Source organism: Marmota marmota, unplaced genomic scaffold, assembly GCF_001458135.2.
Source record: "Marmota marmota marmota unplaced genomic scaffold, marMar, whole genome shotgun sequence".
NCBI classification, from domain to species: Eukaryota; Metazoa; Chordata; class Mammalia; order Rodentia; family Sciuridae; genus Marmota; species Marmota marmota.
In genome coordinates, this window is record NW_025999913.1 from 8,964,701 (window position 1) to 8,977,525 (window position 12,825).

Here is a 12,825-nt window from a genome sequence, read left to right on the forward strand (position 1 = left end):
ATTTTTTTTTTTTTTTTTTTTGAGGAGGGGAGCTAACCAGAGATTGAACCCAGGGGCACTCAACCACTGAGCCACATCCCCAGCCCTATTTTGTATTGTATTTAGAGACAGGGTCTCTCCGAGTTGCTAAGCACCTCACTTTGCTGAGGCTGGCTTTGAACTCGCTATCCTCCTGCCTCAGCCTCCCGAGCCAATGGGATTACAGGCACATACCAGCCACATATATTTTTATTCTTGTTTTAGATAGAAATGGTATTTCATTACCTGCCATGAGCAAATTTCTAGGTATTTCTCTTATTTCATTGAACAGTATAATCAAAACAATAATAGAACATTAGAACTAGAAGTTACTTAATTCAACTGGCTCATTTCACAGATGATAAAACTGAGCTTCAGGGAAGGTAGGCAAGGCAAATATCGTTTATTAGATGCCTAACATACCAGAAGCTATGCCTGTTTATTTTGTTCAAGACCACAAACTTACAAGTTAGATATCACTGCCCTCAATTCATATGGAATTAAAGCTTAGAAGGATCAGGAAACTGAAGAGGTGGAGCTAGGATTCAAACATCTGTCGTTCTGACAACACAGCTTTCCTTGGGTGATCCTGCCTTCGTGTGCCTGTGTGTGGGGGAGTGACTTACTAAATCAGACAGCTAGATGGTTGCAGGGCAGGCATCAGAAAGAACCTAGTCTCATGCTCTCTTAAGTTCACGTTCACATCTCCTGCAGTCTTCCTGTACATAGGACTCAAATGGTACTCACCTTGACCTCTGGGGTTACTCTGCAGTCAACCAAGTCCAGCAGATTGCCACCCAAAGACATTTCCAAGTATATGCCATCTTCTCATACATCAAACTTGAACTAGAAATGTTAGAACCTTTCATTTTAAACGATGTCAATTAATTAACATCTATATGGAAAATCAACCCTGTAGAAAATACAAAATCAAAACAAATAATTTTATTATTATCTTCACTATTCAACGAGGCTGGGAAAATGACTTGTGTACCTCAACCAGGCAGGTTCAACATCAGAATAATGGAAAGCCGCTTGGGTTTAGGTCTAACTTAATTCAACATGCAAAGCTTGAAGCAGTTTCCTTTTCTGCATCTAACATGTTTTAGCAACCAGCCCCCAGCCACTCTGCACAGCATCTACTTTAAGAAACTGGGAGAAAGGAAGCAATGAACATTTGCTGCCCGCCCACAATTTGTCAGGGTCTGTGTTTTACATTTATTATATAATGTTTTATCCTCCCAAAGCCCAGTGAGAGAGTTCGTTTTATTTCCAGTTTGCCTATAACTAAACCAAAGCTTAGAGAGCTAACTTTTTTTTAACAAGGTCTAAGAAGTATTAAGTTTGGGAATTATGCCAAAGATTAATTTCACAGCCACAGAGTTACTTGAAACTGGCTAGCAATAATAGCTTTAAGACAGTAAATCTCTATCAAGAATTTCCATTGCCAAACACTTCATAAGGATTATGTATTTAAATTCTTAGAGTGACCCTACCATGTAGGTCCTGTGTTAGCAGCATCTTACAGATGCATAAGAGGTTAAGTAGTTTCATGAAATCACACAACCAGTAAGTATGGGATGTGGATGCCAACTCAGGAGGAGTAGTCTTAGCCTGTGCTGCTATCCAGTAGTTCCTATTATCTAGAAGGAATACAATATCCTCATTATCTTGCTTATACATTCATACCAAGTGAAAATTACTAAGTGACACACGGTTGGCAGAGATAAAGAAAGAGGAAGATACTAATTCTCCTAGGGCTGTTGAAGCAGGCATGGGGATAAAAACGTTTTAGCCCTACAGGGTGGACACAGTTTGGACATGCAAAGATGGGGAGGAGAAGATAAAGAAAGGTTTTTCACTGGGGAAAAAAGAATTCCTTGGTCACTTTAGTTTTCTTTACCATCATCTCTCTCTTGAAATGTATCAACTTATCCATCATACTGGTTAAGATCTGGGTTTTCTGGTACATATGGATGACATCCAAGGATTTATTTTTGATATCTCTGAGTCCATTGAGAACCTGTAAATATTACTTATTTATTGATGCCTCTCATATTACCCCAAAACTTAGTGGTCTAAAACAGCAAACACTTATTATCTCACACCTTTTGTGAGTCAGAAATTTGGGAGTATCTTAAGCTAGGCTATTCTGGCTCAGGGTCTGAGATGACAATCAGGATGTTGGTTTGGGCTGCAGTGACCTTCAGGCTTGACCAGGGATCCCAAGGTGGCTTGTGCACATGGCAGAAGTCCTTGGTTCCTTGCTACATGAGCCTCTCTGTAGGCTGCCTATGGGTCCCATCACATTGCCTAGGGGACCCAAAAGCAAGGGACCCAAAGGAAGAGCAAGACACAAGCTACAGTATTTTTGTGACCATCACTTCTATCATATTCTAGTGGTCACAAAACTACCCCTTATTTAATGTAGGAGGGAAATTCACAAGAGTTGGGGATCCCAAGTGTTGAGGGTCACTGGGGGCCATTTTGAAGGCTTTTAGAAGGCACATAAGTCTTTTAGGGAGTGGAAATGTTTCAAAAGGCAGAGAAAATACAATTCCTGTACTTAGACAGGGTTTGTTAATATGTCTCATATCAATAAGCAGTTTTTAAATTGGACACAATGATGCCTAGAGCAAAAGGTAGTCCATCTGGGAGAGGATGGCCAGGCCAACATTGGTCTAGCAATGACTAGTCTCGCACTCATTATAGTCAGGCATCGATTCAAGAAAAGCTAGGTAGTTGAGCCTTAAAGAAGAGAGCAAAGTCACCACTAGAGCCATATCTTGTTACAGGAAATGGGGCTGGTCTGAATGCCCAGATATGGAACTGTCCCTTTGGGAAGGCCCCATCTTCTGTATCATCTTGCACAAACTCTACCGTTTCTTGTCCTAATCACATAGACTAGGATGCGAATTGTGCTCCCTTGAGTTGTGTAACAGGGAGACAGGACTCAGAGCCAGAAGGAACACTGTGCACCTGGAATCCAGGCAGCAATTGTAAAACCAAGGCAACCACCCGCTCTCCTTTATGCACACCCACAAAATTAGCCAGATGTAAGAGGGGAATAATATCAGAACTTTTCTTTAAGTGGACAGCTTGTTTAACAATAAATTAAGCCCAGAGGACAAAGATATACCAATAGCAGCTCCTCAGATTGTTGCTTCTCTATCAAAATAGGTGTATGAATAGACAAGAAAACCATTCTAGGATCTGTGCTCTAAATTTAGTTGTGATTAAAAAGCCAGTCAAAAAACATTTTTGACATATTTTTGAGAAACCTATTTAGATATGCAAGTTACTAATGTAGGTTGGGTTGATATTTTACTTAATAGCATTCATCCTCATCATTTACATTTTTATATTTTCTACATGAATGATTTTCAACACCATCACTGTGATTAGCGACAGCCTACTGGGCTTAATTGTGAGGTACACAAGTTCTTATATTTCTAATTCATGTCAGATATGCAAAATCATGAAATATGCTTCATCTGTATTGCCCAAATTCTTAATCTGTTTCATTAAAATACACCAAGTTTTTCTTTTCCTTCCTTTTTTTCTTTGGTGTGAGTGGGGGGTACCAGGGATTGAACCCAGAGGTGCTTAACCACTGAACCACATCCCAGGCACATTTTTTCTTTTTTTTCTTTTTTTTTTGCTTTGAGACAGGGTCTTGCTCAGTAGCTAAGAGCTAAGGCTGGCTTTGAACTTGAGATCTTCCTGCCTCAGATTTCTGAGCTGTTGGAATAACAGGCTGTGCTACCACATCTGGAAGAGTCAATTTTTAAAGAAAAATTCCAAGTCTTGCAAATAAATTCAGGACAGACTACTCTTAATATCAGCGTTATGTTTGTTCAATGTCTATAGAAATGAATACCTGATAATGACAAATTTTCATAAAAAAAATTTTCATAAAGTAAGGAAGGGTAGGACATCCTCTCTAATCTTAGAAAACCCTCCTGAATAGAGAGGAATAAACAGGTTTTTACTAGTGTTTTTTAACTTTTAATGGAAATCATTTAAAACTTACAGAAAAGTTGTAAAAATAAAATAGTATGAAAAACACCTAAATGACCCTCCCTGTTGAGGGCATTTTACCTGATTTGTTCTCTCTTATCTCTCCCTATCATTCCCTATCATCTCTATTCTCTAGAGTAAAAAACATTGTGGGGTGGGGAGGCTAGAGACAAAGCTCAGTTGGTAGAGTGCTTGATTGATGCACAAGGCACTGGGTTCAATCCCCAGCACCACAAAAAAGTAAAAATAAAATTGTGTTTGTGTGTGTGTGTGTGTGCATTTCTGAGTTATTGTGGCCTTTGATTCCTAATACTTGAATGTGCATTTCCTAAGAATTTGGATCCATAACCACAGCACATCTGTTAATTGCAGAGAATCTGACATTCCCATTTTAATTTGCATTTCATTTTGTAAGTGGGTGTAGTCATGTCTTTTAGAGTCCTTTTTCTACTCCAGGACCAAATCCAGTCTAAGGTCAGTTCCGTCTAAGATTAGGGGCCAGGAAAGTCCAGTCTAGGCTCAGGTCTGTTTGGCCTTTGCCTTCTTTAATCTGAAACATCTCCACACCCTTCATTTGTCTTTTAGGATTTCGGCATTGTGACCAAATACAGTTCTTCTCCCGATTTTTAGTAGACCACTCCTAACTTACCTGATAATGTATCATGATTAGACTCAAGGTCAGTCAAGGTCTGGCTGCAATAGTTCAGAGATGACATTGTATACTTCTCTAGATGTCACACCTGGAGGTGCCTAACAACCCACCATCTGTCCTTCATTGGAGATAATTTGCATTGCCCAAGTGACAGGCTGTCCTATTTCTACTTTGAAACTAATAAATGTTTGGGAGGAAACTTTAAAGCCATGAAAGTGTCCTGGTCATCATCAAAATTTCCCCCTAGGTTTAGCGTCCATTGTTGGCTCTTGCATCTTCTTTACTGTGATGGGTGCATAATGATGATCCTTCCAATTCCTGCACCACCTCCATGTTGGTGTAAGCCAGGGTAAGCCAGGGTCTGCTTCTGTCCTGCACATATTTCATTTATGTACCATTTTTCCTTTCCAGATTTTATCCATTCATTATCAGATCTCATAGTGCCTGTTTTTAACGACTTATCTTTCATTAACAGACTTCATTGGTTTTTGTTCAAATTGTCCCAGATTTGGCCAATGCAAGCCTCTTTGAGCTGGCATGGGTTCTCATAACACATCACCTTCATTTTGACCCTTAACAAGGCATAGCAAGAATTCCATTGTCGTCATTATTTTTTTATTCCTTACGTCACTACCAATCCAGTTATTTTATTATATAGTTAATACATTGGTAATGAGGCTTGGAATATTTAAATATAATGGCTATCAGAGATAGGTATGAGGATAGCCTAAAAATAAGGAACAGGAAAAAACACCACAGAATTTTGGAAGAGTGGGATAATTGATAATCCAAAAATGGCCCAAGTCACTAATAAATTATTTCCATTAATTAAATTTATTTTTGACATTATGGTTTTACAATATTTAGTGCTTATTTTAAATGCAGTAATTCTCAAACTGACTTGGGGATCTTAACATGCCAGAAGCTTTTTACAAAACTGAATTTTTAGTGGTATAGATCAAATGTACATCATTTCCCATGCATAAATACAAAATGTGCAACCTGAACTTTTACAAAAGTAATCAGCTTTCTTAAAAAGTAGAACCCCATGCAGATCAAAATACAGAATATGTTCACACCCCACATTGGTTCGAGACAGTCTCTCTTCCATCACAGCATGATAACTTTGCTTATTCTTCAACTTCATGTAAATGAACTCATGCAACTTAAAATCTTTTAGAAATGGCTTCTTTCATTCAAGAGTATGTCTAAGAAGATTCATCTGTGTTGCTTCTTAGAGCAGGAGTATTTTATTTTCATGTAGCATGACACTGAGGATATTACAATTGTTTTATATGCTTCTCCTGCAGATGGCCATTTGAATTATTTCCAATCTGGGGCCGTAATAAGTACATCTTCTATGAACATGCTTGACCACATTAAAGGACACACATAGGTTTATTATGTAAACATGCAGTCTTCCAAAGTGATGTTACAAGCTCATATTCCCATCGGCAATATCTGAATGTTCCAGTTCTTCCACAGCCTGACCAATACTTGGAATGGAATGAGTTTTAAATGTTAGCCATGTAGGCTAAAATTTCAATATCCATTTACTTACAAGGAATAACGCTGGCCATCTTTTCATATGTTTTTTGGACACCTGGATATCCTCTTCCTATGAAGTGGGCTCTGTCAAGTCTTTTGTCTATTTTTTTTAAGCTAAAGAGAAAGAGAAAGGAATAAAAAAAAAAGGAAATCTCATGAAAATGGAAGGAAGATCAGTAGAATAGAAGCAGAGGACCAAAGGGGAGTAGGAAATAACTAGGAAATGAATTGACCAAATTATTCTATGACCATGTATCAATATATCACCGCTCATTCCAATGTTATATATGATTATAAGGCACCGATTTAAATAAATAAATAAATAACAAATAGAGGAAAATATCTGCTCCAGGTTTGCACTTTTCTTTTCCACTCTCATGATGTTGTCATTTTCAAAAAAAAAAAAAAAGAGTCCATATATGAGCAAAAAGGTATTTTCTGTATTCTCCTATTATCTCTTTAATGGTTATAGGATCCACAGTGATAGCCCCTATTTGATTTTCTGATATTGGTGAGCTGTATCTTCTCTTTTTATTTTCATTAGTCTTGCTACAGGCTAGTCAATTTAATTGATTTTTTTAAAGATAGGATCTTTTTGCTTCATTTATTTTCTACTGTTTTTCTATTTTCGATGCCATTGACTTTTGCATTTATCTTTATTAATTTCTTCCTCCTACTTGCTGTGGATTGTTTTCTCTTTTTTTCTAAATTCCTGAGGTAGGAATTTAAATTATTGACTTAGGACCTTTCCTTTCCTCTAAATCAGTGTTTAATGCTATAAATTTCCCTACTAGCTCTATTTGAGCTGAATCCCACATATTTCAAATTTCACATTTCTAATGAGGTCTTCTGATGAACAGAAGTTCTTAGTTTTAAGGATATCCACATATCTACCTTTATGTTAGTAGCTTAATTTTGTCGCATTTAAAAATCACTGCAGAGGTCATTAAAAGTAGAAGCTTTGTTGTTTATTTTCCACATATGTACCCTTGATCCATTTGGAATTGGACTTTGCATATGGTGTGAGGTTGGGAGCAAGACTGATTTTCTTCTTTGCTAGGAGTATCCAAGTGACTGAGCACTATTTATGAAAATCGCATTCTTTTCCCACTACATTCCAGGGGACTCTTGTCATGGTCATGTAACTGTTCATATATGAGTCTATTTTTAGGTTTCACTCTCTTCCATTGGTCTATTTATCTTACACTATTTTTGCATTCTACCATGTTTTAATATCCTCTACTGTCAATCCTACAAGCTTATTCTTATTTGTCAAAATTGCAATGGCTAGTCTTCTCCCTTTGCATTTTAATATGCATTTTAGAATCAGCTTTTTCAATTAAAAACAGCTGAGATTTGAGGAATTGCATCAAATCTGAAAGTCAATTTGAAGAGACTGACATTTTAAAATTATTGTATTTTTCAATCCAAGAGCATGATCAGGGGATCTTTACCCCACTCCCCATTTTTTAATTCTTCTTAATTTTTTCAACAATGTTTTATAGTTTTTCATTTAGAGGTATTGCTCATTTTTTGTTTATTTGTAGGTATTTGATGGTTTTGATCCTATATAAGTAGTCCTTCTTAATCTTTATTTTCTAGTGATATTGTAAAATTTGATTAATATTTCTAATAAGTCTGCGTATTATTTTCTTTTTTTAGTCTGTGTATTCTTGAGGATTCTATAAGTGCATGACCTTAACAGATACAACTAATAACAATTTTATTCTTATTTTTCCAATAATTTTATCTGTTAAATTTCTTTTACTTGCATTATCTCTCTGGCCAAGACCTGTTTCATAGCACTGAACAGAAGTGGTGAGCATGGTCATTTTGGGAAGACTTGAAAATTTAAATGTACATACAGGTCTCACCCCTCAAATTCTGACTCAGTAGGTTCAGGTTGGGGGCCTAGAAAATCCACATTTTATAAGTATCCCACGTGATTCTGATGTAAAGATGTCCTAGAAACACACTTTGGGCAATATTTTTAAAGGATAACTTTTACTCATCTGAAGAATTTTCTTAATAAGAATGAAGTTTTATGCTCTTATTTTTTTCTCATCTTCTCCTCTCTGTCCTCTTCCATGTCAGTGATGGATTTATACCATCTTACTTTTTTCAAGTACTCTTCTGTACAACTTCTCTTTCCCTTGATGTATTCTCTGAAAACAATGTATGTGTAAGAATCCAGAGTTTTAAAATGATGATTGACTTTAGAAAAAGGGGGAAAATGTCTTTTTCCTAGGCCAGCAATCATATTCAAAAAGAAAAAAAATAACTACATCTGGAAGGAGTTGAGATCATTAAATTCTATCCTTTTGATATACACATTTGCATCCACACCAGCAGACATAAAATTTTAGGTGCTGTCAAATGACTGGAACAATCTGTGGGGACAGAGTAGATTATAAAGGATGCAGTTACATAAAACAGACTTGGATAATAGATCACTTGTGAGAAGTGCAGATACCATGTTGTTCCCTGAATATGATCAATTACAAATTAAAGGAAAAATTATTTTCTTGGATGTACAAAGTATTCCTTGGATATTTATGAAAAGGAGTAGAGATACAAGAATAGCTACAAATGATTAGGTATTGAAACTAGGAAGAACATTTAAGATTATAGTATTGACCCTTGCATTTTCAAAAGTGAGGTACCCGAGCCCCATCCTGGCAGAGTGACTTGCAGTGTACTTGATGAGGCAGTGGTAATGTTAGGATCCCTGATTCCACCCCAGGTTCTTCCCCTGATGTCACCAAACAAATATTTTATAACATGAAGTCACGAATGTGAAAGGAATACCAGAGGATAAAGAATGTGGTCATATACAGACAAGTCCACAAATGTGAGTCCTTCATATGAGATACAAGGAAAAGGAACTTTTAGAAAGAACTAAAGAAAGATGTGGGAAAAGGGGGCAAAGTGAAAGCAAAAAAAATAAAAAATAGTTGAAAGACAGAGAAGAAATAAATTAAGGAAGCCAAGAAATGGAAGATATAATCAGAAATGAAAAAGTGATAAAAGAATTCCAAAGCATGAAGAAAGATATAGTATTATATTCTGTTGTCAAAACATATTAATCTGGAATTACAAAATAAATAACAAAATAATAAACAAATAACAAAATAATTTTTAATGAAATAAAATGAAAGTGCCTTTAAACTCCTCTGAAGAGGGGTTAACCTAAAGTGGTAGCGATATTAACTTCCTAATCCTCTAAAATGTTAAATGAATGAGAATCAGAAATTCAAAGGTGTATTTCTATATATTAAGAACCATTATATCATAAAATCAAAGAAACATTGGAAAATCTAAGGCTAGTTATTCCTTCAAATGGCTTTGTCATTTTTCTAAAGACTGACTAATAAATGAAAATTCTAGTACCAGAAAATTCCAAGCATTTTGAACAAGGAAATTAGCACTGCATTGATTCAGAGTTAAGATTAATACAGTACTCAGAATTGTTTGAGTTTATTTCCTTACTTTTTATACTTCCTAAATAACATAAACTCAAATGTTGTATTACAATTTGGTTTTACAACCTCAGTAGTCATCTAAAAATATTAACTTTCATAGTTCATTTGATAAGACAATGATCTTTCTTGTTTCCTCTTGGAATTGGGGGCATCCATTTTTGATTTATGTTTAACAAAGAATAAATGTGATATAATGATGAGGCGTATTTAAAATATTTTAAATGTCACATTTAAAATATGGATAGTACACCAAATACATATACTTAGAAAAATCAGTATACATTCATCCTTCCATATCCATGGGTTCTTATTTTAGTTATCTTTTTGTCACTGTGACCAAAATACCTGACAAGAAGAACTTAGCGGGGAGAAATTTATTTGGGCTCACAGTTTCAAGGTTCAGTCCACAGTCATCTGACTCCATAACTCTGAGTCCAGGGTGAGGCAGCACAGCGTGATGGAAGGGCATGACACAGGAAAGACGCTCAGGAAATGATAGCCAGGACGCAGAGAGCAAAAGTACCTACCCAGTGACCTACTACCTCTCACCACACCGTACCTATGGTTACCACCCAGTTAATCCACATCAGTGGATTAATCCACTGATTAGGTTACAGCTCTCATAATCTCATCATTTCGCCCCTTTTCATTGTCTCACACCTGAATTGGGGGGGAACATCTCATACCTAAACCATAACAGTTCCACATCTATGAGTTGAACCAACAGTAGATCAAAAATATTGGGGAGGGGGTTACATCTGTACTGAGCATGTATAGACTTTTTGTTCTTGTCATTATAATTACAATTTGGATTTACAACCTTATTAGTCATCTAAAAATATTAACTTTCATATCTAAATGATATGAAAATATTAACTTTCATATCTAAATTCCCTAAATGATGCAGTATAACAACTATTTATATAACACTTTCACAGTATGAGGTATTATAAGTAATCTAGAGATGAGTTAAAGCATGTGAGTGGAAGTATATAGATTCTCTGCAAATACAACACCATTTTAGATAAGGGACTTGGACACCTGAGGCTTTGGGGGGTCTTAGAGTCATTAAGGAGATAGGATTTGGAATCAGGAAGACATGGATTTGATCCCCAAACTTAACTACTCATTAGTTATGTAATCTGCCTTTACCCCCTTTCTTTTTTCTCTCCATCTCTTCTTCTTTTCCCTCTCTTCCTTCCTTCAGAACCACTTGCTGAACATTTACTAGGTACTAGGTTCATGTCTTAAATACATTCTTAGGGAGAACATGGAAAGTTTATAGGGAAGAAACTGAGGTGTGCCATTGGAGCACAGGTGCAGATGCAGGAAGGAGCCAGACTTGGGGCAATTCCCAGTAGACTAGAAGAAAGTATGGTAAGTAAGGATGAAAAGACAGATTAAAGTCAGGTTGATGAAGACCCCAAATGCCAGGGTGAGCACTTTCAATTAACATGCAGAGAAATGTCTAAGAATTAGAAATCAAGTGGCTAAAGGAGTTAACCCAGTACTGGAAGGATATGGGAGGGGAAATCTTTGAGAGGAACAAATTACTAAATACTTCAAAGAAACTAAGAAAGAGATGCAATGGAAAGACAGGTGCTGATGGTCTTTTAAATTAATCTTGGTTGAGAGATGAAGATGAAAAGGTGAGGGTGAAACTTGCCACTGGAACTGGGAGTAAGAATTGGAGCTGGAGGGGCCAAGAATCCTATGGCAAGATTAAGCAGAAGAGCAAGGAAATAGTATGGTAGAGAAACAGCAGCAAGGTCAAGGGCAGATATATTTTTCCAAAGATGGAAGGTTACTATGCACATGTGAGGTCAAGAGACCAGTGAAGAGAGACTGAAGATTGCAAGGCAAAGGAACCCAAGATGGGGGAGAATTGACAGCTGAAGTGGAGAGGGAAGGCTTGCTGAGCCAAAGGAACATTTTTCCTCTGGGACCTAAGGGCAGGACTTCACATGGAGATTACCTTTGCACCAGGGAGGAAACCCAGGAAGGGTAGCTGAGCATTCCAAGTGAGCACTTAGATAGAAAAGTGGCAACATTGGGAAGCAAAGGGCCAAGAAACTGAAGTTTCAGAAAGATGAACATAAAAGAGTTTTTACTCCATCAATAGGTTCAGTGGGAGCATCACAGGGGTCCAATTCACATCCCAGAAAACCTACATGGTTCTTCTCTTGTGCTGCTGGGAGGGTGGGGCAGCAGTACCAATGTTCAAAGAATTGTAAAATCCCTTTGATCCTCACCTCTCCTTCAGAAACAGGGGCACAGGGTTGTAGAGACTACAGGTCCATCCCAGAGAGGAGCGTCTGTGCTATATGTGACCAAGTAAAGAGAAGGCTGAAGGGCAAAATGAATGGATATTTATGGACAGACAAATACAAACTAGAAGTTAGTAGCTGTGTGGGAGGACCACTCCATCCTGCCTGAGTAAGTCTAGTCCACAAACTTTACTGCCAAACTGTCCCCAAACTTGGGTACACTTTCCCTCCAGCCCACACCTGCAAGTTGTAAGGGATAGAAAAGAGTGGCTGAGGAATTTCAGATCTGGTTCTCTCTCTGTTTGAGCTCCTGGTCTGGAGCAGAGGGTACCCCTGGTCACAATGCCCTCCTCCATGACCAAGGGACCAGGGCTGGCACCGCAGGAGTGATAACAGCAAGCAGGCAGCGGCCAAAGCTGGGCCCAGAGGCCCGCATCCCGCACTAGAGGATCCTGAGGGTTAAACAGACCATAGTGGGCACTTGAAAAGCAGAGTAAGTGCGTTTGGCGGGAGAGGGCACAGTGCTGACTGGGCATCTTTGCTTTAGAGTCTTTCCTTTCGCCTTAGCCTCTCGGTGCCAACGCCTGAAACTGGGGCTGCGGGCAAGAGGCAGGGTGTGGGTCCTGACCACTGACCCCTTGCCCTGTGCTGGGAGGGGACTCAGGGGGAGCCCCCTGCGCCAGCCAGCCAGGGACAGCCAGGTCTCTGCTCCAGTCCACGGATCCTTAACGGATTTTCTTTCTCTCCCTTCACCCTTTTCTCTCCTTTGCTCTCCTTCTTTCTCTCTCCCTCTTTTTTCCTTTTCCCTCTCTTTTCCCTCCCTCCCCGTCCCCCTTCC

The 12,825-nt window shown here is 38.0% G+C and overlaps 1 protein-coding gene across 5 annotated transcripts in view; it reads left to right on the forward strand.

The window, feature by feature from the left end:
• The window catches only part of Phactr1 (phosphatase and actin regulator 1), a 500,641-nt gene that overhangs the window by 15,397 nt on the left and 472,419 nt on the right, over positions 1-12,825 (forward strand). The gene's annotated exons all lie outside the window — the stretch shown is intronic.